At 39.8% G+C, this 19,919-nt stretch overlaps 11 non-coding genes and 1 pseudogene across 11 annotated transcripts; all 12 read left to right on the top strand.

The window, feature by feature from the left end:
- The first annotated feature begins 190 nt into the window (after positions 1–190).
- LOC123490050 lies at positions 191–406 on the top strand. Its single transcript, XR_006660800.1, has one exon. It is a non-coding gene; the product is annotated as a small nucleolar RNA U3 (small nucleolar RNA).
- A 1,091-nt stretch (positions 407–1,497) lies between these two features.
- On the top strand, positions 1,498–1,713 carry LOC123490049. Its single transcript, XR_006660799.1, has one exon. It is a non-coding gene; the product is annotated as a small nucleolar RNA U3 (small nucleolar RNA).
- Positions 1,714–2,805: 1,092 nt separating this feature from the next.
- Positions 2,806–3,020, top strand: LOC123490043. The gene has a single exon (XR_006660793.1). It is a non-coding gene; the product is annotated as a small nucleolar RNA U3 (small nucleolar RNA).
- Positions 3,021–4,113: 1,093 nt separating this feature from the next.
- LOC123490047 lies at positions 4,114–4,329 on the top strand. The gene has a single exon (XR_006660797.1). It is a non-coding gene; the product is annotated as a small nucleolar RNA U3 (small nucleolar RNA).
- A 1,092-nt stretch (positions 4,330–5,421) lies between these two features.
- LOC123490046 lies at positions 5,422–5,637 on the top strand. Its single transcript, XR_006660796.1, has one exon. It is a non-coding gene; the product is annotated as a small nucleolar RNA U3 (small nucleolar RNA).
- A 1,095-nt stretch (positions 5,638–6,732) lies between these two features.
- On the top strand, positions 6,733–6,948 carry LOC123490058. The gene has a single exon (XR_006660807.1). It is a non-coding gene; the product is annotated as a small nucleolar RNA U3 (small nucleolar RNA).
- A 1,093-nt stretch (positions 6,949–8,041) lies between these two features.
- On the top strand, positions 8,042–8,257 carry LOC123490045. The gene has a single exon (XR_006660795.1). It is a non-coding gene; the product is annotated as a small nucleolar RNA U3 (small nucleolar RNA).
- Positions 8,258–9,349: 1,092 nt separating this feature from the next.
- LOC123490057 lies at positions 9,350–9,565 on the top strand. The gene has a single exon (XR_006660806.1). It is a non-coding gene; the product is annotated as a small nucleolar RNA U3 (small nucleolar RNA).
- A 1,092-nt stretch (positions 9,566–10,657) lies between these two features.
- LOC123490044 lies at positions 10,658–10,873 on the top strand. The gene has a single exon (XR_006660794.1). It is a non-coding gene; the product is annotated as a small nucleolar RNA U3 (small nucleolar RNA).
- Positions 10,874–11,964: 1,091 nt separating this feature from the next.
- On the top strand, positions 11,965–12,180 carry LOC123490048. The gene has a single exon (XR_006660798.1). It is a non-coding gene; the product is annotated as a small nucleolar RNA U3 (small nucleolar RNA).
- A 1,092-nt stretch (positions 12,181–13,272) lies between these two features.
- Positions 13,273–13,488, top strand: LOC123490037. Its single transcript, XR_006660787.1, has one exon. It is a non-coding gene; the product is annotated as a small nucleolar RNA U3 (small nucleolar RNA).
- A 1,085-nt stretch (positions 13,489–14,573) lies between these two features.
- Positions 14,574–14,778, top strand: LOC123490056 (annotated as a pseudogene).
- Positions 14,779–19,919: the final 5,141 nt, after the last annotated feature.

Genomic DNA, 19,919 nt, shown 5'->3' with positions numbered 1-19,919 from the left:
CATTAGGTCATATATCACCTGTTGGCAACCAGCATCGTTGGCCATATTTCTATTTTGCCGAACCTCGCAATTCTCCATAATTAACACAATTTGATTAAAACAGCTGTTGCTGCTGAGAACGCAAACACAAACCGGTGGTGCAAATGCTCTTTTCAAGATGCTCCTCCTTGATCACAACAAATGATAGACCAAGACTATACTTTCAGGGATCATTGCTATAGTTCTTTACTTGAGAAATGTGTTTCGACAGTGTTAGGTCTCGCTATCCATGATGACGATTTAAGATATTCCTTTCAGAGCATGAATCTGGTGGCTAGGAATGACTTTGTTCATTTTCCTTCCACCTTTGATGACTGTTCTTTGTTCTTCAATGGAACATGGATGAAGGGATTATGTTCTGAGTGGATGTTGATCATGTAAAAAAAAAAATCCTAAATCCTTATTGTAATTAACAGAAAGCCTATGAAGCTAAAACTATCAGTCCTAAGACACCATCAAAAATCCATTTTTCAGTTATCTGACTTTCATATATCTGCATGTCCAGCGCTTATATTTAGCTTCTCAATGAACTGTTTTACCATTTTCCTTTCAGGACAACCAGGGTTACAAGTAGAAAACAACACTATTTGACATAAACAGTTGCATTCATGAGTTTCATTGACAAATGTCAATAAACATAATAAAGTCTGCCAAAGCAAAAACCTGATCAAAATGAATTTACATGAATGCTGTAAGCACAGAAATACTTTGCTCAGTGGGAAATGAGTATCCAACTAGTCAGTGACAACTCTGTGGAGTTTGGAGTTTGTGACAGAAACTATGTGAGCTTATTAAAGTATTACAGACACTATGTACAGGGTTTTCCTTTGGTCTTCTATGTAGAAGAACCCCTTACCTTCTAACAACCCTTGTGTAGCTTGTGAGCGTCATAGAGCAAAACATGTTGCACGTGCATGTTCGGTAGAGTGTGAGCTTTTCATAGATAGCTTTTAATAGTTTGTAATTCAAACCATTCTGACTATACAGATGTTTTTGTAAAAACAAGACCAGGGCCTCTTCAGGATCCGCCTTTGTCTCACAAACACCGCTCTGTCTCAGCCCTCGTTGATCACACAGACTAACTCTTGGTACCACTGGATGCAGAAGACAAAGACAAATCCGATGGTACAACCCATGCGTCTATAGCTCAAACACACAATGTTTAAAAGGGGGTAGAATTCCTAAATCATGCCAGCCAAACAGTGGGTGTCATTGGGTTAATTGGGGGAAAAAATAACCGGCTTTGAAACATGGATGGCTGTATACCAACATTAGGTCATATATCACCTGTTGGCAACCAGCATCGTTGGCCATATTTCTATTTTGCCGAACCTCGCAATTCTCCATAATTAACACAATTTGATTAAAACAGCTGTTGCTGCTGAGAACGCAACACAAACCGGTGGTGCAAATGCTCTTTTCAAGATGCTCCTCCTTGATCACAACAAATGATACACCAAGACTATACTTTCAGGGATCATTGCTATAGTTCTTTACTTGAGAAATGTGTTTCGACAGTGTTAGGTCTCGCTATCCATGATGACGATTTAAGATATTCCTTTCAGAGCATGAATCTGGTGGCTAGGAATGACTTTGTTCATTTTCCTTCCACCTTTGATGACTGTTCTTTGTTCTTCAATGGAACATGGATGAAGGGATTATGTTCTGAGTGGATGTTGATCATGTAAAAAAAAAAAGTCCTAAATCCTTATTGTAATTAACAGAAAGCCTATGAAGCTAAAACTATCAGTCCTAAGACACCATCAAAAATCCATTTTTCAGTTATCTGACTTTCATATATCTGCATGTCCAGCGCTTATATTTAGCTTCTCAATGAACTGTTTTACCATTTTCCTTTCAGGACAACCAGGGTTACAAGTAGAAAACAACACTATTTGACATAAACAGTTGCATTCATGAGTTTCATTGACAAATGTCAATAAACATAATAAAGTCTGCCAAAGCAAAAACCTGATCAAAATGAATTTACATGAATGCTGTAAGCACAGAAATACTTTGCTCAGTGGGAAATGAGTATCCAACTAGTCAGTGACAACTCTGTGGAGTTTGGAGTTTGTGACAGAAACTATGTGAGCTTATTAAAGTATTACAGACACTATGTACAGGGTTTTCCTTTGGTCTTCTATGTAGAAGAACCCCTTACCTTCTAACAACCCTTGTGTAGCTTGTGAGCGTCATAGAGCAAAACATGTTGCACGTGCATGTTCGGTAGAGTGTGAGCTTTTCATAGATAGCTTTTAATAGTTTGTAATTCAAACCATTCTGACTATACAGATGTTTTTGTAAAAACAAGACCAGGGCCTCTTCAGGATCCACCTTTGTCTCACAAACACCGCTCTGTCTCAGCCCTCGTTGATCACACAGACTAACTCTTGGTACCACTGGATGCAGAAGACAAAGACAAATCCGATGGTACAACCCATGCGTCTATAGCTCAAACACACAATGTTTAAAAGGGGGTAGAATTCCTAAATCATGCCAGCCAAACAGTGGGTGTCATTGGGTTAATTGGGGGAAAAAATAACCGGCTTTGAAACATGGATGGCTGTATACCAACATTAGGTCATATATCACCTGTTGGCAACCAGCATCGTTGGCCATATTTCTATTTTGCCGAACCTCGCAATTCTCCATAATTAACACAATTTGATTAAAACAGCTGTTGCTGCTGAGAACGCAACACAAACCGGTGGTGCAAATGCTCTTTTCAAGATGCTCCTCCTTGATCACAACAAATGATACACCAAGACTATACTTTCAGGGATCATTCTATAGTTCTTTACTTGAGAAATGTGTTTCGACAGTGTTAGGTCTCGCTATCCATGATGACGATTTAAGATATTCCTTTCAGAGCATGAATCTGGTGGCTAGGAATGACTTTGTTCATTTTCCTTCCACCTTTGATGACTGTTCTTTGTTCTTCAATGGAACATGGATGAAGGGATTATGTTCTGAGTGGATGTTGATCATGTAAAAAAAAAAATCCTAAATCCTTATTGTAATTAACAGAAAGCCTATGAAGCTAAAACTATCAGTCCTAAGACACCATCAAAAATCCATTTTTCAGTTATCTGACTTTCATATATCTGCATGTCCAGCGCTTATATTTAGCTTCTCAATGAACTGTTTTACCATTTTCCTTTCAGGACAACCAGGGTTACAAGTAGAAAACAACACTATTTGACATAAACAGTTGCATTCATGAGTTTCATTGACAAATGTCAATAAACATAATAAAGTCTGCCAAAGCAAAAACCTGATCAAAATGAATTTACATGAATGCTGTAAGCACAGAAATACTTTGCTCAGTGGGAAATGAGTATCCAACTAGTCAGTGACAACTCTGTGGAGTTTGGAGTTTGTGACAGAAACTATGTGAGCTTATTAAAGTATTACAGACACTATGTACAGGGTTTTCCTTTGGTCTTCTATGTAGAAGAACCCCTTACCTTCTAACAACCCTTGTGTAGCTTGTGAGCGTCATAGAGCAAAACATGTTGCACGTGCATGTTCGGTAGAGTGTGAGCTTTTCATAGATAGCTTTTAATAGTTTGTAATTCAAACCATTCTGACTATACAGATGTTTTTGTAAAAACAAGACCAGGGCCTCTTCAGGATCCGCCTTTGTCTCACAAACACCGCTCTGTCTCAGCCCTCGTTGATCACACAGACTAACTCTTGGTACCACTGGATGCAGAAGACAAAGACAAATCCGATGGTACAACCCATGCGTCTATAGCTCAAACACACAATGTTTAAAAGGGGGGTAGAATTCCTAAATCATGCCAGCCAAACAGTGGGTGTCATTGGGTTAATTGGGGGAAAAAATAACCGGCTTTGAAACATGGATGGCTGTATACCAACATTAGGTCATATATCACCTGTTGGCAACCAGCATCGTTGGCCATATTTCTATTTTGCCGAACCTCGCAATTCTCCATAATTAACACAATTTGATTAAAACAGCTGTTGCTGCTGAGAACGCAAACACAAACCGGTGGTGCAAATGCTCTTTTCAAGATGCTCCTCCTTGATCACAACAAATGATAGACCAAGACTATACTTTCAGGGATCATTGCTATAGTTCTTTACTTGAGAAATGTGTTTCGACAGTGTTAGGTCTCGCTATCCATGATGACGATTTAAGATATTCCTTTCAGAGCATGAATCTGGTGGCTAGGAATGACTTTGTTCATTTTCCTTCCACCTTTGATGACTGTTCTTTGTTCTTCAATGGAACATGGATGAAGGGATTATGTTCTGAGTGGATGTTGATCATGTAAAAAAAAAAATCCTAAATCCTTATTGTAATTAACAGAAAGCCTATGAAGCTAAAACTATCAGTCCTAAGACACCATCAAAAATCCATTTTTCAGTTATCTGACTTTCATATATCTGCATGTCCAGCGCTTATATTTAGCTTCTCAATGAACTGTTTTACCATTTTCCTTTCAGGACAACCAGGGTTACAAGTAGAAAACAACACTATTTGACATAAACAGTTGCATTCATGAGTTTCATTGACAAATGTCAATAAACATAATAAAGTCTGCCAAAGCAAAAACCTGATCAAAATGAATTTACATGAATGCTGTAAGCACAGAAATACTTTGCTCAGTGGGAAATGAGTATCCAACTAGTCAGTGACAACTCTGTGGAGTTTGGAGTTTGTGACAGAAACTATGTGAGCTTATTAAAGTATTACAGACACTATGTACAGGGTTTTCCTTTGGTCTTCTATGTAGAAGAACCCCTTACCTTCTAACAACCCTTGTGTAGCTTGTGAGCGTCATAGAGCAAAACATGTTGCACGTGCATGTTCGGTAGAGTGTGAGCTTTTCATAGATAGCTTTTAATAGTTTGTAATTCAAACCATTCTGACTATACAGATGTTTTTGTAAAAACAAGACCAGGGCCTCTTCAGGATCCACCTTTGTCTCACAAACACCGCTCTGTCTCAGCCCTCGTTGATCACACAGACTAACTCTTGGTACCACTGGATGCAGAAGACAAAGACAAATCCGATGGTACAACCCATGCGTCTATAGCTCAAACACACAATGTTTAAAAGGGGGTAGAATTCCTAAATCATGCCAGCCAAACAGTGGGTGTCATTGGGTTAAAAAAAAAAAAAAATAACCGGCTTTGAAACATGGATGGCTGTATACCAACATTAGGTCATATATCACCTGTTGGCAACCAGCATCGTTGGCCATATTTCTATTTTGCCGAACCTCGCAATTCTCCATAATTAACACAATTTGATTAAAACAGCTGTTGCTGCTGAGAACGCAAACACAAACCGGTGGTGCAAATGCTCTTTTCAAGATGCTCCTCCTTGATCACAACAAATGATACACCAAGACTATACTTTCAGGGATCATTGCTATAGTTCTTTACTTGAGAAATGTGTTTCGACAGTGTTAGGTCTCGCTATCCATGATGACGATTTAAGATATTCCTTTCAGAGCATGAATCTGGTGGCTAGGAATGACTTTGTTCATTTTCCTTCCACCTTTGATGACTGTTCTTTGTTCTTCAATGGAACATGGATGAAGGGATTATGTTCTGAGTGGATGTTGATCATGTAAAAAAAAAAAAATCCTAAATCCTTATTGTAATTAACAGAAAGCCTATGAAGCTAAAACTATCAGTCCTAAGACACCATCAAAAATCCATTTTTCAGTTATCTGACTTTCATATATCTGCATGTCCAGCGCTTATATTTAGCTTCTCAATGAACTGTTTTACCATTTTCCTTTCAGGACAACCAGGGTTACAAGTAGAAAACAACACTATTTGACATAAACAGTTGCATTCATGAGTTTCATTGACAAATGTCAATAAACATAATAAAGTCTGCCAAAGCAAAAACCTGATCAAAATGAATTTACATGAATGCTGTAAGCACAGAAATACTTTGCTCAGTGGGAAATGAGTATCCAACTAGTCAGTGACAACTCTGTGGAGTTTGGAGTTTGTGACAGAAACTATGTGAGCTTATTAAAGTATTACAGACACTATGTACAGGGTTTTCCTTTGGTCTTCTATGTAGAAGAACCCCTTACCTTCTAACAACCCTTGTGTAGCTTGTGAGCGTCATAGAGCAAAACATGTTGCACGTGCATGTTCGGTAGAGTGTGAGCTTTTCATAGATAGCTTTTAATAGTTTGTAATTCAAACCATTCTGACTATACAGATGTTTTTGTAAAAACAAGACCAGGGCTTCTTCAGGATCCGCCTTTGTCTCACAAACACCGCTCTGTCTCAGCCCTCGTTGATCACACAGACTAACTCTTGGTACCACTGGATGCAGAAGACAAAGACAAATCCGATGGTACAACCCATGCGTCTATAGCTCAAACACACAATGTTTAAAAGGGGGGTAGAATTCCTAAATCATGCCAGCCAAACAGTGGGTGTCATTGGGTTAATTGGGGGAAAAAATAACCGGCTTTGAAACATGGATGGCTGTATACCAACATTAGGTCATATATCACCTGTTGGCAACCAGCATCGTTGGCCATATTTCTATTTTGCCGAACCTCGCAATTCTCCATAATTAACACAATTTGATTAAAACAGCTGTTGCTGCTGAGAACGCAAACACAAACCGGTGGTGCAAATGCTCTTTTCAAGATGCTCCTCCTTGATCACAACAAATGATACACCAAGACTATACTTTCAGGGATCATTTCTATAGTTCTTTACTTGAGAAATGTGTTTCGACAGTGTTAGGTCTCGCTATCCATGATGACGATTTAAGATATTCCTTTCAGAGCATGAATCTGGTGGCTAGGAATGACTTTGTTCATTTTCCTTCCACCTTTGATGACTGTTCTTTGTTCTTCAATGGAACATGGATGAAGGGATTATGTTCTGAGTGGATGTTGATCATGTAAAAAAAAAAATCCTAAATCCTTATTGTAATTAACAGAAAGCCTATGAAGCTAAAACTATCAGTCCTAAGACACCATCAAAAATCCATTTTTCAGTTATCTGACTTTCATATATCTGCATGTCCAGCGCTTATATTTAGCTTCTCAATGAACTGTTTTACCATTTTCCTTTCAGGACAACCAGGGTTACAAGTAGAAAACAACACTATTTGACATAAACAGTTGCATTCATGAGTTTCATTGACAAATGTCAATAAACATAATAAAGTCTGCCAAAGCAAAAACCTGATCAAAATGAATTTACATGAATGCTGTAAGCACAGAAATACTTTGCTCAGTGGGAAATGAGTATCCAACTAGTCAGTGACAACTCTGTGGAGTTTGGAGTTTGTGACAGAAACTATGTGAGCTTATTAAAGTATTACAGACACTATGTACAGGGTTTTCCTTTGGTCTTCTATGTAGAAGAACCCCTTACCTTCTAACAACCCTTGTGTAGCTTGTGAGCGTCATAGAGCAAAACATGTTGCACGTGCATGTTCGGTAGAGTGTGAGCTTTTCATAGATAGCTTTTAATAGTTTGTAATTCAAACCATTCTGACTATACAGATGTTTTTGTAAAAACAAGACCAGGGCCTCTTCAGGATCCACCTTTGTCTCACAAACACCGCTCTGTCTCAGCCCTCGTTGATCACACAGACTAACTCTTGGTACCACTGGATGCAGAAGACAAAGACAAATCCGATGGTACAACCCATGCGTCTATAGCTCAAACACACAATGTTTAAAAGGGGGGTAGAATTCCTAAATCATGCCAGCCAAACAGTGGGTGTCATTGGGTTAATTGGGGGAAAAAATAACCGGCTTTGAAACATGGATGGCTGTATACCAACATTAGGTCATATATCACCTGTTGGCAACCAGCATCGTTGGCCATATTTCTATTTTGCCGAACCTCGCAATTCTCCATAATTAACACAATTTGATTAAAACAGCTGTTGCTGCTGAGAACGCAAACACAAACCGGTGGTGCAAATGCTCTTTTCAAGATGCTCCTCCTTGATCACAACAAATGATACACCAAGACTATACTTTCAGGGATCATTGCTATAGTTCTTTACTTGAGAAATGTGTTTCGACAGTGTTAGGTCTCGCTATCCATGATGACGATTTAAGATATTCCTTTCAGAGCATGAATCTGGTGGCTAGGAATGACTTTGTTCATTTTCCTTCCACCTTTGATGACTGTTCTTTGTTCTTCAATGGAACATGGATGAAGGGATTATGTTCTGAGTGGATGTTGATCATGTAAAAAAAAAAAGTCCTAAATCCTTATTGTAATTAACAGAAAGCCTATGAAGCTAAAACTATCAGTCCTAAGACACCATCAAAAATCCATTTTTCAGTTATCTGACTTTCATATATCTGCATGTCCAGCGCTTATATTTAGCTTCTCAATGAACTGTTTTACCATTTTCCTTTCAGGACAACCAGGGTTACAAGTAGAAAACAACACTATTTGACATAAACAGTTGCATTCATGAGTTTCATTGACAAATGTCAATAAACATAATAAAGTCTGCCAAAGCAAAAACCTGATCAAAATGAATTTACATGAATGCTGTAAGCACAGAAATACTTTGCTCAGTGGGAAATGAGTATCCAACTAGTCAGTGACAACTCTGTGGAGTTTGGAGTTTGTGACAGAAACTATGTGAGCTTATTAAAGTATTACAGACACTATGTACAGGGTTTTCCTTTGGTCTTCTATGTAGAAGAACCCCTTACCTTCTAACAACCCTGTGTAGCTTGTGAGCGTCATAGAGCAAAACATGTTGCACGTGCATGTTCGGTAGAGTGTGAGCTTTTCATAGATAGCTTTTAATAGTTTGTAATTCAAACCATTCTGACTATACAGATGTTTTTGTAAAAACAAGACCAGGGCCTCTTCAGGATCCGCCTTTGTCTCACAAACACCGCTCTGTCTCAGCCCTCGTTGATCACACAGACTAACTCTTGGTACCACTGGATGCAGAAGACAAAGACAAATCCGATGGTACAACCCATGCGTCTATAGCTCAAACACACAATGTTTAAAAGGGGGTAGAATTCCTAAATCATGCCAGCCAAACAGTGGGTGTCATTGGGTTAATTGGGGGAAAAAATAACCGGCTTTGAAACATGGATGGCTGTATACCAACATTAGGTCATATATCACCTGTTGGCAACCAGCATCGTTGGCCATATTTCTATTTTGCCGAACCTCGCAATTCTCCATAATTAACACAATTTGATTAAAACAGCTGTTGCTGCTGAGAACGCAAACACAAACCGGTGGTGCAAATGCTCTTTTCAAGATGCTCCTCCTTGATCACAACAAATGATACACCAAGACTATACTTTCAGGGATCATTTCTATAGTTCTTTACTTGAGAAATGTGTTTCGACAGTGTTAGGTCTCGCTATCCATGATGACGATTTAAGATATTCCTTTCAGAGCATGAATCTGGTGGCTAGGAATGACTTTGTTCATTTTCCTTCCACCTTTGATGACTGTTCTTTGTTCTTCAATGGAACATGGATGAAGGGATTATGTTCTGAGTGGATGTTGATCATGTAAAAAAAAAAATCCTAAATCCTTATTGTAATTAACAGAAAGCCTATGAAGCTAAAACTATCAGTCCTAAGACACCATCAAAAATCCATTTTTCAGTTATCTGACTTTCATATATCTGCATGTCCAGCGCTTATATTTAGCTTCTCAATGAACTGTTTTACCATTTTCCTTTCAGGACAACCAGGGTTACAAGTAGAAAACAACACTATTTGACATAAACAGTTGCATTCATGAGTTTCATTGACAAATGTCAATAAACATAATAAAGTCTGCCAAAGCAAAAACCTGATCAAAATGAATTTACATGAATGCTGTAAGCACAGAAATACTTTGCTCAGTGGGAAATGAGTATCCAACTAGTCAGTGACAACTCTGTGGAGTTTGGAGTTTGTGACAGAAACTATGTGAGCTTATTAAAGTATTACAGACACTATGTACAGGGTTTTCCTTTGGTCTTCTATGTAGAAGAACCCCTTACCTTCTAACAACCCTTGTGTAGCTTGTGAGCGTCATAGAGCAAAACATGTTGCACGTGCATGTTCGGTAGAGTGTGAGCTTTTCATAGATAGCTTTTAATAGTTTGTAATTCAAACCATTCTGACTATACAGATGTTTTTGTAAAAACAAGACCAGGGCTTCTTCAGGATCCGCCTTTGTCTCACAAACACCGCTCTGTCTCAGCCCTCGTTGATCACACAGACTAACTCTTGGTACCACTGGATGCAGAAGACAAAGACAAATCCGATGGTACAACCCATGCGTCTATAGCTCAAACACACAATGTTTAAAAGGGGGGTAGAATTCCTAAATCATGCCAGCCAAACAGTGGGTGTCATTGGGTTAATTGGGGGAAAAAATAACCGGCTTTGAAACATGGATGGCTGTATACCAACATTAGGTCATATATCACCTGTTGGCAACCAGCATCGTTGGCCATATTTCTATTTTGCCGAACCTCGCAATTCTCCATAATTAACACAATTTGATTAAAACAGCTGTTGCTGCTGAGAACGCAACACAAACCGGTGGTGCAAATGCTCTTTTCAAGATGCTCCTCCTTGATCACAACAAATGATAGACCAAGACTATACTTTCAGGGATCATTGCTATAGTTCTTTACTTGAGAAATGTGTTTCGACAGTGTTAGGTCTCGCTATCCATGATGACGATTTAAGATATTCCTTTCAGAGCATGAATCTGGTGGCTAGGAATGACTTTGTTCATTTTCCTTCCACCTTTGATGACTGTTCTTTGTTCTTCAATGGAACATGGATGAAGGGATTATGTTCTGAGTGGATGTTGATCATGTAAAAAAAAAAATCCTAAATCCTTATTGTAATTAACAGAAAGCCTATGAAGCTAAAACTATCAGTCCTAAGACACCATCAAAAATCCATTTTTCAGTTATCTGACTTTCATATATCTGCATGTCCAGCGCTTATATTTAGCTTCTCAATGAACTGTTTTACCATTTTCCTTTCAGGACAACCAGGGTTACAAGTAGAAAACAACACTATTTGACATAAACAGTTGCATTCATGAGTTTCATTGACAAATGTCAATAAACATAATAAAGTCTGCCAAAGCAAAAACCTGATCAAAATGAATTTACATGAATGCTGTAAGCACAGAAATACTTTGCTCAGTGGGAAATGAGTATCCAACTAGTCAGTGACAACTCTGTGGAGTTTGGAGTTTGTGACAGAAACTATGTGAGCTTATTAAAGTATTACAGACACTATGTACAGGGTTTTCCTTTGGTCTTCTATGTAGAAGAACCCCTTACCTTCTAACAACCCTTGTGTAGCTTGTGAGCGTCATAGAGCAAAACATGTTGCACGTGCATGTTCGGTAGAGTGTGAGCTTTTCATAGATAGCTTTTAATAGTTTGTAATTCAAACCATTCTGACTATACAGATGTTTTTGTAAAAACAAGACCAGGGCTTCTTCAGGATCCGCCTTTGTCTCACAAACACCGCTCTGTCTCAGCCCTCGTTGATCACACAGGCTAACTCTTGGTACCACTGGATGCAGAAGACAAAGCCAAATCCGATGGTACAACCCATGCGTCTATAGCTCAAACACGCAATGTTTAAAAGGGGGTAGAATTCCTAAATCATGCCAGCCAAACAGTGGGTGTCATTGGGTTAATTGGGGGAAAAAATAACCGGCTTTGAAACATGGATGGCTGTATACCAACATTAGGTCATATATCACCTGTTGGCAACCGGCATCGTTGGCCATATTTCTATTTTGCCGAACCTCGCAATTCTCCATAATTAACACAATTTGATTAAAACAGCTGTTGCTGCTGAGAACGCAACACAAACCGGTGGTGCAAATGCTCTTTTCAAGATGCTCCTCCTTGATCACAACAAATGATACACCAAGACTATACTTTCAGGGATCATTTCTATAGTTCTTTACTTGAGAAATGTGTTTCGACAGTGTTAGGTCTCGCTATCCATGATGACGATTTAAGATATTCCTTTCAGAGCATGAATCTGGTGGCTAGGAATGACTTTGTTCATTTTCCTTCCACCTTTGATGACTGTTCTTTGTTCTTCAATGGAACATGGATGAAGGGATTATGTTCTGAGTGGATGTTGATCATGTAAAAAAAAAAAATCCTAAATCCTTATTGTAATTAACAGAAAGCCTATGAAGCTAAAACTATCAGTCCTAAGACACCATCAAAAATCCATTTTTCATTTATCTGACTTTCATATATCTGCATGTCCAGCGCTTATATTTAGCTTCTCAATGAACTGTTTTACCATTTTCCTTTCAGGACAACCAGGGTTACAAGTAGAAAACAACACTATTTGACATAAACAGTTGCATTCATGAGTTTCATTGACAAATGTCAATAAACATAATAAAGTCTGCCAAAGCAAAAACCTGATCAAAATGAATTTACATGAATGCTGTAAGCACAGAAATACTTTGCTCAGTGGGAAATGAGTATCCAACTAGTCAGTGACAACTCTGTGGAGTTTGGAGTTTGTGACAGAAACTATGTGAGCTTATTAAAGTATTACAGACACTATGTACAGGGTTTTCCTTTGGTCTTCTATGTAGAAGAACCCCTTACCTTCTAACAACCCTGTGTAGCTTGTGAGCGTCATAGAGCAAAACATGTTGCACGTGCATGTTCGGTAGAGTGTGAGCTTTTCATAGATAGCTTTTAATAGTTTGTAATTCAAACCATTCTGACTATACAGATGTTTTTGTAAAAACAAGACCAGGGCTTCTTCAGGATCCGCCTTTGTCTCACAAACACCGCTCTGTCTCAGCCCTCGTTGATCACACAGACTAACTCTTGGTACCACTGGATGCAGAAGACAAAGACAAATCCGATGGTACAACCCATGCGTCTATAGCTCAAACACACAATGTTTAAAAGGGGGGTAGAATTCCTAAATCATGCCAGCCAAACAGTGGGTGTCATTGGGTTAATTGGGGGAAAAAATAACCGGCTTTGAAACATGGATGGCTGTATACCAACATTAGGTCATATATCACCTGTTGGCAACCAGCATCGTTGGCCATATTTCTATTTTGCCGAACCTCGCAATTCTCCATAATTAACACAATTTGATTAAAACAGCTGTTGCTGCTGAGAACGCAACACAAACCGGTGGTGCAAATGCTCTTTTCAAGATGCTCCTCCTTGATCACAACAAATGATACACCAAGACTATACTTTCAGGGATCATTTCTATAGTTCTTTACTTGAGAAATGTGTTTCGACAGTGTTAGGTCTCGCTATCCATGATGACGATTTAAGATATTCCTTTCAGAGCATGAATCTGGTGGCTAGGAATGACTTTGTTCATTTTCCTTCCACCTTTGATGACTGTTCTTTGTTCTTCAATGGAACATGGATGAAGGGATTATGTTCTGAGTGGATGTTGATCATGTAAAAAAAAAAATCCTAAATCCTTATTGTAATTAACAGAAAGCCTATGAAGCTAAAACTATCAGTCCTAAGACACCATCAAAAATCCATTTTTCAGTTATCTGACTTTCATATATCTGCATGTCCAGCGCTTATATTTAGCTTCTCAATGAACTGTTTTACCATTTTCCTTTCAGGACAACCAGGGTTACAAGTAGAAAACAACACTATTTGACATAAACAATTGCATTCATGAGTTTCATTGACAAATGTCAATAAACATAATAAAGTCTGCCAAAGCAAAAACCTGATCAAAATGAATTTACATGAATGCTGTAAGCACAGAAATACTTTGCTCAGTGGGAAATGAGTATCCAACTAGTCAGTGACAACTCTGTGGAGTTTGGAGTTTGTGACAGAAACTATGTGAGCTTATTAAAGTATTACAGACACTATGTACAGGGTTTTCCTTTGGTCTTCTATGTAGAAGAACCCCTTACCTTCTAACAACCCTTGTGTAGCTTGTGAGCGTCATAGAGCAAAACATGTTGCACGTGCATGTTCGGTAGAGTGTGAGCTTTTCATAGATAGCTTTTAATAGTTTGTAATTCAAACCATTCTGACTATACAGATGTTTTTGTAAAAACAAGACCAGGGCTTCTTCAGGATCCGCCTTTGTCTCACAAATACCGCTCTGTCTCAGCCCTCGTTGATCACACAGACTAACTCTTGGTACCACTGGATGCAGAAGACAAAGACAAATCCGATGGTACAACCCATGCGTCTATAGCTCAAACACACAATGTTTAAAAGGGGGTAGAATTCCTAAATCATGCCAGCCAAACAGTGGGTGTCATTGGGTTAAAAAAAAATAACCGGCTTTGAAACATGGATGGCTGTATACCAACATTAGGTCATATATCACCTGTTGGCAACCAGCATCGTTGGCCATATTTCTATTTTGCCGAACCTCGCAATTCTCCATAATTAACACAATTTGATTAAAACAGCTGTTGCTGCTGAGAACGCAACACAAACCGGTGGTGCAAATGCTCTTTTCAAGATGCTCCTCCTTGATCACAACAAATGATACACCAAGACTATACTTTCAGGGATCCTTTCTATAGTTCTTTACTTGAGAAATGTGTTTCGACAGTGTTAGGTCTCGCTATCCATGATGACGATTTAAGATATTCCTTTCAGAGCATGAATCTGGTGGCTAGGAATGACTTTGTTCATTTTCTTTCACTGTCGTAGTAAATATATTATGTTATAGCTTGGTCTGACTAAAATCATGTGCATGACCCATCTTGTGTTGGGGCTTCGTATTTAATACAATGCACAAAGACTTCTATCTTGTCGGCCTTATCAGCAGGTGGCTATGGACAACACCCACGCCATAGGTCTCTCAGTTCACCCAAACTCACGAGTTATTGCTCTGAGGACATACACACACACACCCCCACACACACACACATACACACACACACACACATCATCATTGTTAAACATACACACACATACACACATACACACATACACACACACACACACACATACACACACACACACACACACACACATACACACACACACACACATACACACACACTACACACACATACACACACATATCATTGTTAAGCACACACACACAAAAACCCCCTTCTTTTAGGCTGAACATCTGAAGACAGACAACCCGACTCAGAGCCAATGCAATGGAAGTGACCTCGACCAACTCATCAGGACCAATCAGAAGATCAGAACTACTAGAATCAACCTACTTTATTTTATTGTATAAAATGTCAGCACACAATGTTTAGAGCGCGCTCTCAGATATCTCCCTACGAGGTTGTCGAACGGGTCCGTGCACGCTATTTACAGATATCTTTACCTCTGAATAAACTGCCTCATATTATACAATTATCCACCGTGTCCGAAAGTCTCTACTTGGTCTCCGTTCTCCAGTAAACTTGTGATCATCAACAAACTTGGTAGCAGAGGGTGGTTTTCTAACTCTGAATTCGGTCCATAAAGTTGATAGAGACAGGAGACAAGTAAGAGACGGATCTGAAAGGACGGGTGACCTGTCAGCAGGAGCAGCCGGAATCCAGCTCGCCTCAGGAAACTGATCTAGACGAGCCGTCAATACAAAGGTAAGCAGAACCTGTTAAAACAAAATCTGCATATTGTATTGTAGGATAAACCCAAATTATGATCAGTAGTACTGGGCGTGAGTATGGATTACTGATAAATTTATAACATATCTATTATGACTCAAAAGGCACATATGTAAAGATATCTGAATTCTTTAGGTTCTTACTGTTGAAATGTGACTCTCTAGGGAGGAGTCTAGTTACAGGTTGTGGTTCACGAGACGGACCCTTTTATTTTTTGCTGTTGATATCTGAAATCTTAGGTTTTTACTGTTGAAATGTGACTCTAAGAGAAGAAGTCTAGTTACAGTGGTTTTTTTCCTGTTGAAATGCGGCTTTCTAGTGAGGAGCCTATTACAGAGGTTTTGGTCCACAAGCGATGGACTCTTTTATTTGATCCACAAGAGAAGGATCTGGTGACTTGATAAAAAGATTCAGATAGTCGGGTTGAGTTAATTCCGTGAGAATCCAAGTCCAGAAAAGGTTCTCCCGACTAGACGCCAGTTGAATGGTTTAAACGACTGGGAGTCTCCTTGAGGAGAATCAAAAAAAAATAATAATAATAAAAAATACAAGTTCAGATAGTCGGGCAATTTGGTTGACGTGGCACTCAACTATATGTACTGTGAGGAACTTAAACTGAATTCGTGTGTTGATGCTGATATGTAATGAAAATGTAATTGTTGAAATGATAACCTGAATGTTGTGTAAGATTGGCGTTTCATGAGACTAACTAGTGGATAACTTTTAAGAGGACCACTGAGTCCTATTTTGCCTGTTATGTAGCCGCTGCGCTAAAAGCTGACTTGAACTTTTTCCCTCTTGGGGTGTTGGTATTTAAATAATTCCCAAAATTAAATTGATAATTATTTTGGGAGCGCTCGAGTTTGCTAATATATTGTTCCAAAAGGGCGATTCTGATACCTTTTGGGAAAATATATAATAACCCGAATACCTGAAAAACAATAATAACTTTTGCAAAATAATTCCCAAAAATTAAATTGATAATTATTTTGGGAGCGCTCGAGTTTGCTAATATATTGTTCCAAAGGGGCCGATTCTGATACCTTTTGGGGAAAATATATAATAACTCGAATACCTGAAAAACAATAATAACTTTTGCTAAATAAATCCCTAGAATTAGATTGATAATTATTTTAGGAGCGCTTGGTTTTGTTAATGTATTCTTCCAAAAGGGCGATTCTGATACCTTTTGGGAAAGTATATAATAGCTCAGTACCTGAAAAACAATAATAACTTTTGCAAAATAATTCCTGGGATTAAATTGATGATTGTTTTGGGAGCGCTCGGGTTTGTTAATGTATTGTTCCAAAAGGGCGGTTCTGATACCTTTTGGGAAAATATATAATAATTCGAATAATTGAAAAACAATAATACCTTTTGCAAAATAATTCCTAATAATAAAGCATTGAACATTTTTTTGTGTACGAGGGTGGGACATCAGAGATAAATCTCAGTCAGCGCCAAGAATACATTGCTGGATTCGAGCCAGTGACGGGCTAAGAGCACCAAGATAGTCTAATAAACTGTATAACCATGGCAACCACTACCGTCCCAAAACTCAAATTTAATGAATATCTAGATCAAGAATACAGGATAGAGCGGGAGGGAAAGAACAGTATAAGACAGTAAAGAAAGTGTGGGAGGGAGTGAAACTCAAATGGACACAGGCAGGTTACTTTAGCGGGGGGTGCCCCGTCTGGGGCAACTCACCTCTATGGAGATAGAGCTAGGGGAGGCAGTGAGGGAAGGAACAGAAAGTGAAGTGAAAAGGAATAAGTCTCACTTATTCAAGAAGGAAGGGACTAAACACAGAGAGAGAGCAGAGGCTGAGCTAAGGATAGGTACGTGGGCAATTGAGGAAACACGGCGAGCACACCCATACAAGAAACCAGACATGATGGGTGTGGTGATTGAACCCACAACTGAGACAACACCAATAGTGGGGACACAGTCCATGAGTGACATACCAGCGCCCTCAGCACCACTGTATCCGACCCTGCCACAGGAAGCGAAGAGCACACCACCCGCATACACACCCACTCCTCCAACTAACCCTTATAACCCATTCCTAAGTCCTGCAGTGGTACAAGCGCCTGTGTTCGTGGTGCAAGGAGGACACCTAGTGGGGAACATGGCACTAAGACCATACCATTGCTCTTCCAATGGGGCCCTTCCAATTTGAAGCATCAATTCCTATATTGTCCCAACTGTCCAATCAACCTATTAGGAAGGGACCTATTGTGCAAACTGAAATGTTCAATCTACCTTACCGAAAAGGGTGTGGAGGTTTCCATTGATCCCATTACCTCCACACCAGTTCATCCAGTTAGGTGCTGATGCTACCCATCATCCCAACCCCAGTGCTCTCCCTGACCCAAGAAATATACTGGTTGAAGTGCATCGAATCCGGCCAAGGAACCCCCTGAGGTTCAATTCAAGTTCAACCAGCTGAGACAACTCATTTACACATTTCACCCATACAAGACTCCTCAAGCTGAAATCCACTGTACACTAATGTGACTGATAATGATGTCAACCCCTATACCGATGACTGGGATGAAAACATGATGCACCTGACACCAACAATCAGATGTTGTACCATAGTGTGTGGACAGGAAGGAGTGGCTGCTCGGTTATCCTACCTTCCCATTTGAAATCCTGGTACCTACTGGGCGAAGAATCTGCTCCCCATGTTACACTGGCAGTTGGAAACGGTTTTGAAGCAAGGAGCCTTGGGCCCTATGATCAGAAGAGCATCCAAACTCCAGTGGGGAAACCACCCAAACTCCAGGAATAACCAAAGCCACCACTGAGAACATGTGGAGGTTTATGACAGTTGACACAGAGGAACATTGCCTTCCTGAACGTTTGACTCTCCCAAGACACCATGGTAAACCTTACACAGACCACCCCTCATCACAAGCACTGCTTTCCACCATTGATGAAGGCATTGGACACACACCCCATTTGATGTTGGACAACTACAGTGTGGCACCAGTCACCATCACCTTACTCAACCCTGATCAAATTCCTATCTACCGAACACAGTACCGTCTGAAACCTGAACAGACCATGGGGATCAAACCAACCATAGATGGGTTGTTGGGAGCTCGTGTCATATATCACACTGTGTCTCCATGGAACACACCAATCTTACCAGTCTTGAAAGCAGGAGGCGAAACATACCGGATGATACAAGACTTCCGAGCAGTGAACGGCGTCACTGCACCCATTGACCTACCTGTCCCTGACCCTCACATTACACTGAGTAATCTCTCACCAAAACACCAATACTTCACCGTTGTGGATCTGGCTAATGCCTTCTTCAGCATTCCACTGGATGAGGCTTCACAGCCTCTCTTTGCCTTCACATATGAACATCAACAGTATACGTATTGGTTCTTCCACAGGGTTACAGGTGTTCTCCCGGAATCTTCAATCATATCCTAAAGACACACCTGACTGAATTGAAAATCCCTGAAGGAGTGATACTCATCCAATATGTAGACGACCTTTTGCTGGGGGCTCCCACATCTGATCTCTGTCTACAAATGACAAAAACCCTACTTGACTTCTTGGCTGTCCAAAGGCTACAAGGTCAAATGAGCAAAGTCCAGTCCTGTCGCAGAACTGTCCTTTTTCCTTGGCAGAGAAATCTCAGGAGAAGGTGCTGGTCTCTCGAAATCCCACCGAGATTCCATACTCCATCATCCACGTCCCATCACAGTGTCAGGCATGTTGTCCTTCCTGGGGTTGACAGGGTACAGCCGTACCCACATCCCTGACTACACATCCAGGACTGAACCACTGAGAGAAATAGTGAGAGAAGCAGGACCAAGAAACTTACACTCCTCACTTACCTGGACACCTGAAGCATCAACAGCGTTTGCTCTCTAAAAACCGATCTCTCGGTGGCAGCAGCTCTGACAGCACCCGACTACAAAAACAAATTTCATCTTGATGTTTCTGAAAAGGAGGGGTTCACTTCTTCCATCCTTTTTTCAGAAACAAGAGGGGGAGAGAAGAGTACTGATGTATCATTCCTCTAAGTTGGACCATATTGAAGCAGGTCAGACAACATGTTCCAGGTACGTGGCTGCAGTGGCAAAAGCTATTGAAAAACCGCCCACCTGGTAATGTGCCACAAATTGGAAATCCATACGCATCATGGGGTTGCAGCATATCTGATGAGCAAGGAATTCTACGTTCAGCGCTGAAAGAAAGAACAAAATCCAGAATAAATGCACCCAATCACATTACTT

Source organism: Coregonus clupeaformis, unplaced genomic scaffold (genome assembly GCF_020615455.1).
Source record: "Coregonus clupeaformis isolate EN_2021a unplaced genomic scaffold, ASM2061545v1 scaf3477, whole genome shotgun sequence".
NCBI classification, from domain to species: domain Eukaryota; kingdom Metazoa; phylum Chordata; class Actinopteri; order Salmoniformes; family Salmonidae; genus Coregonus; species Coregonus clupeaformis.
This window is presented reverse-complemented; position numbering and strand designations above follow the sequence as displayed.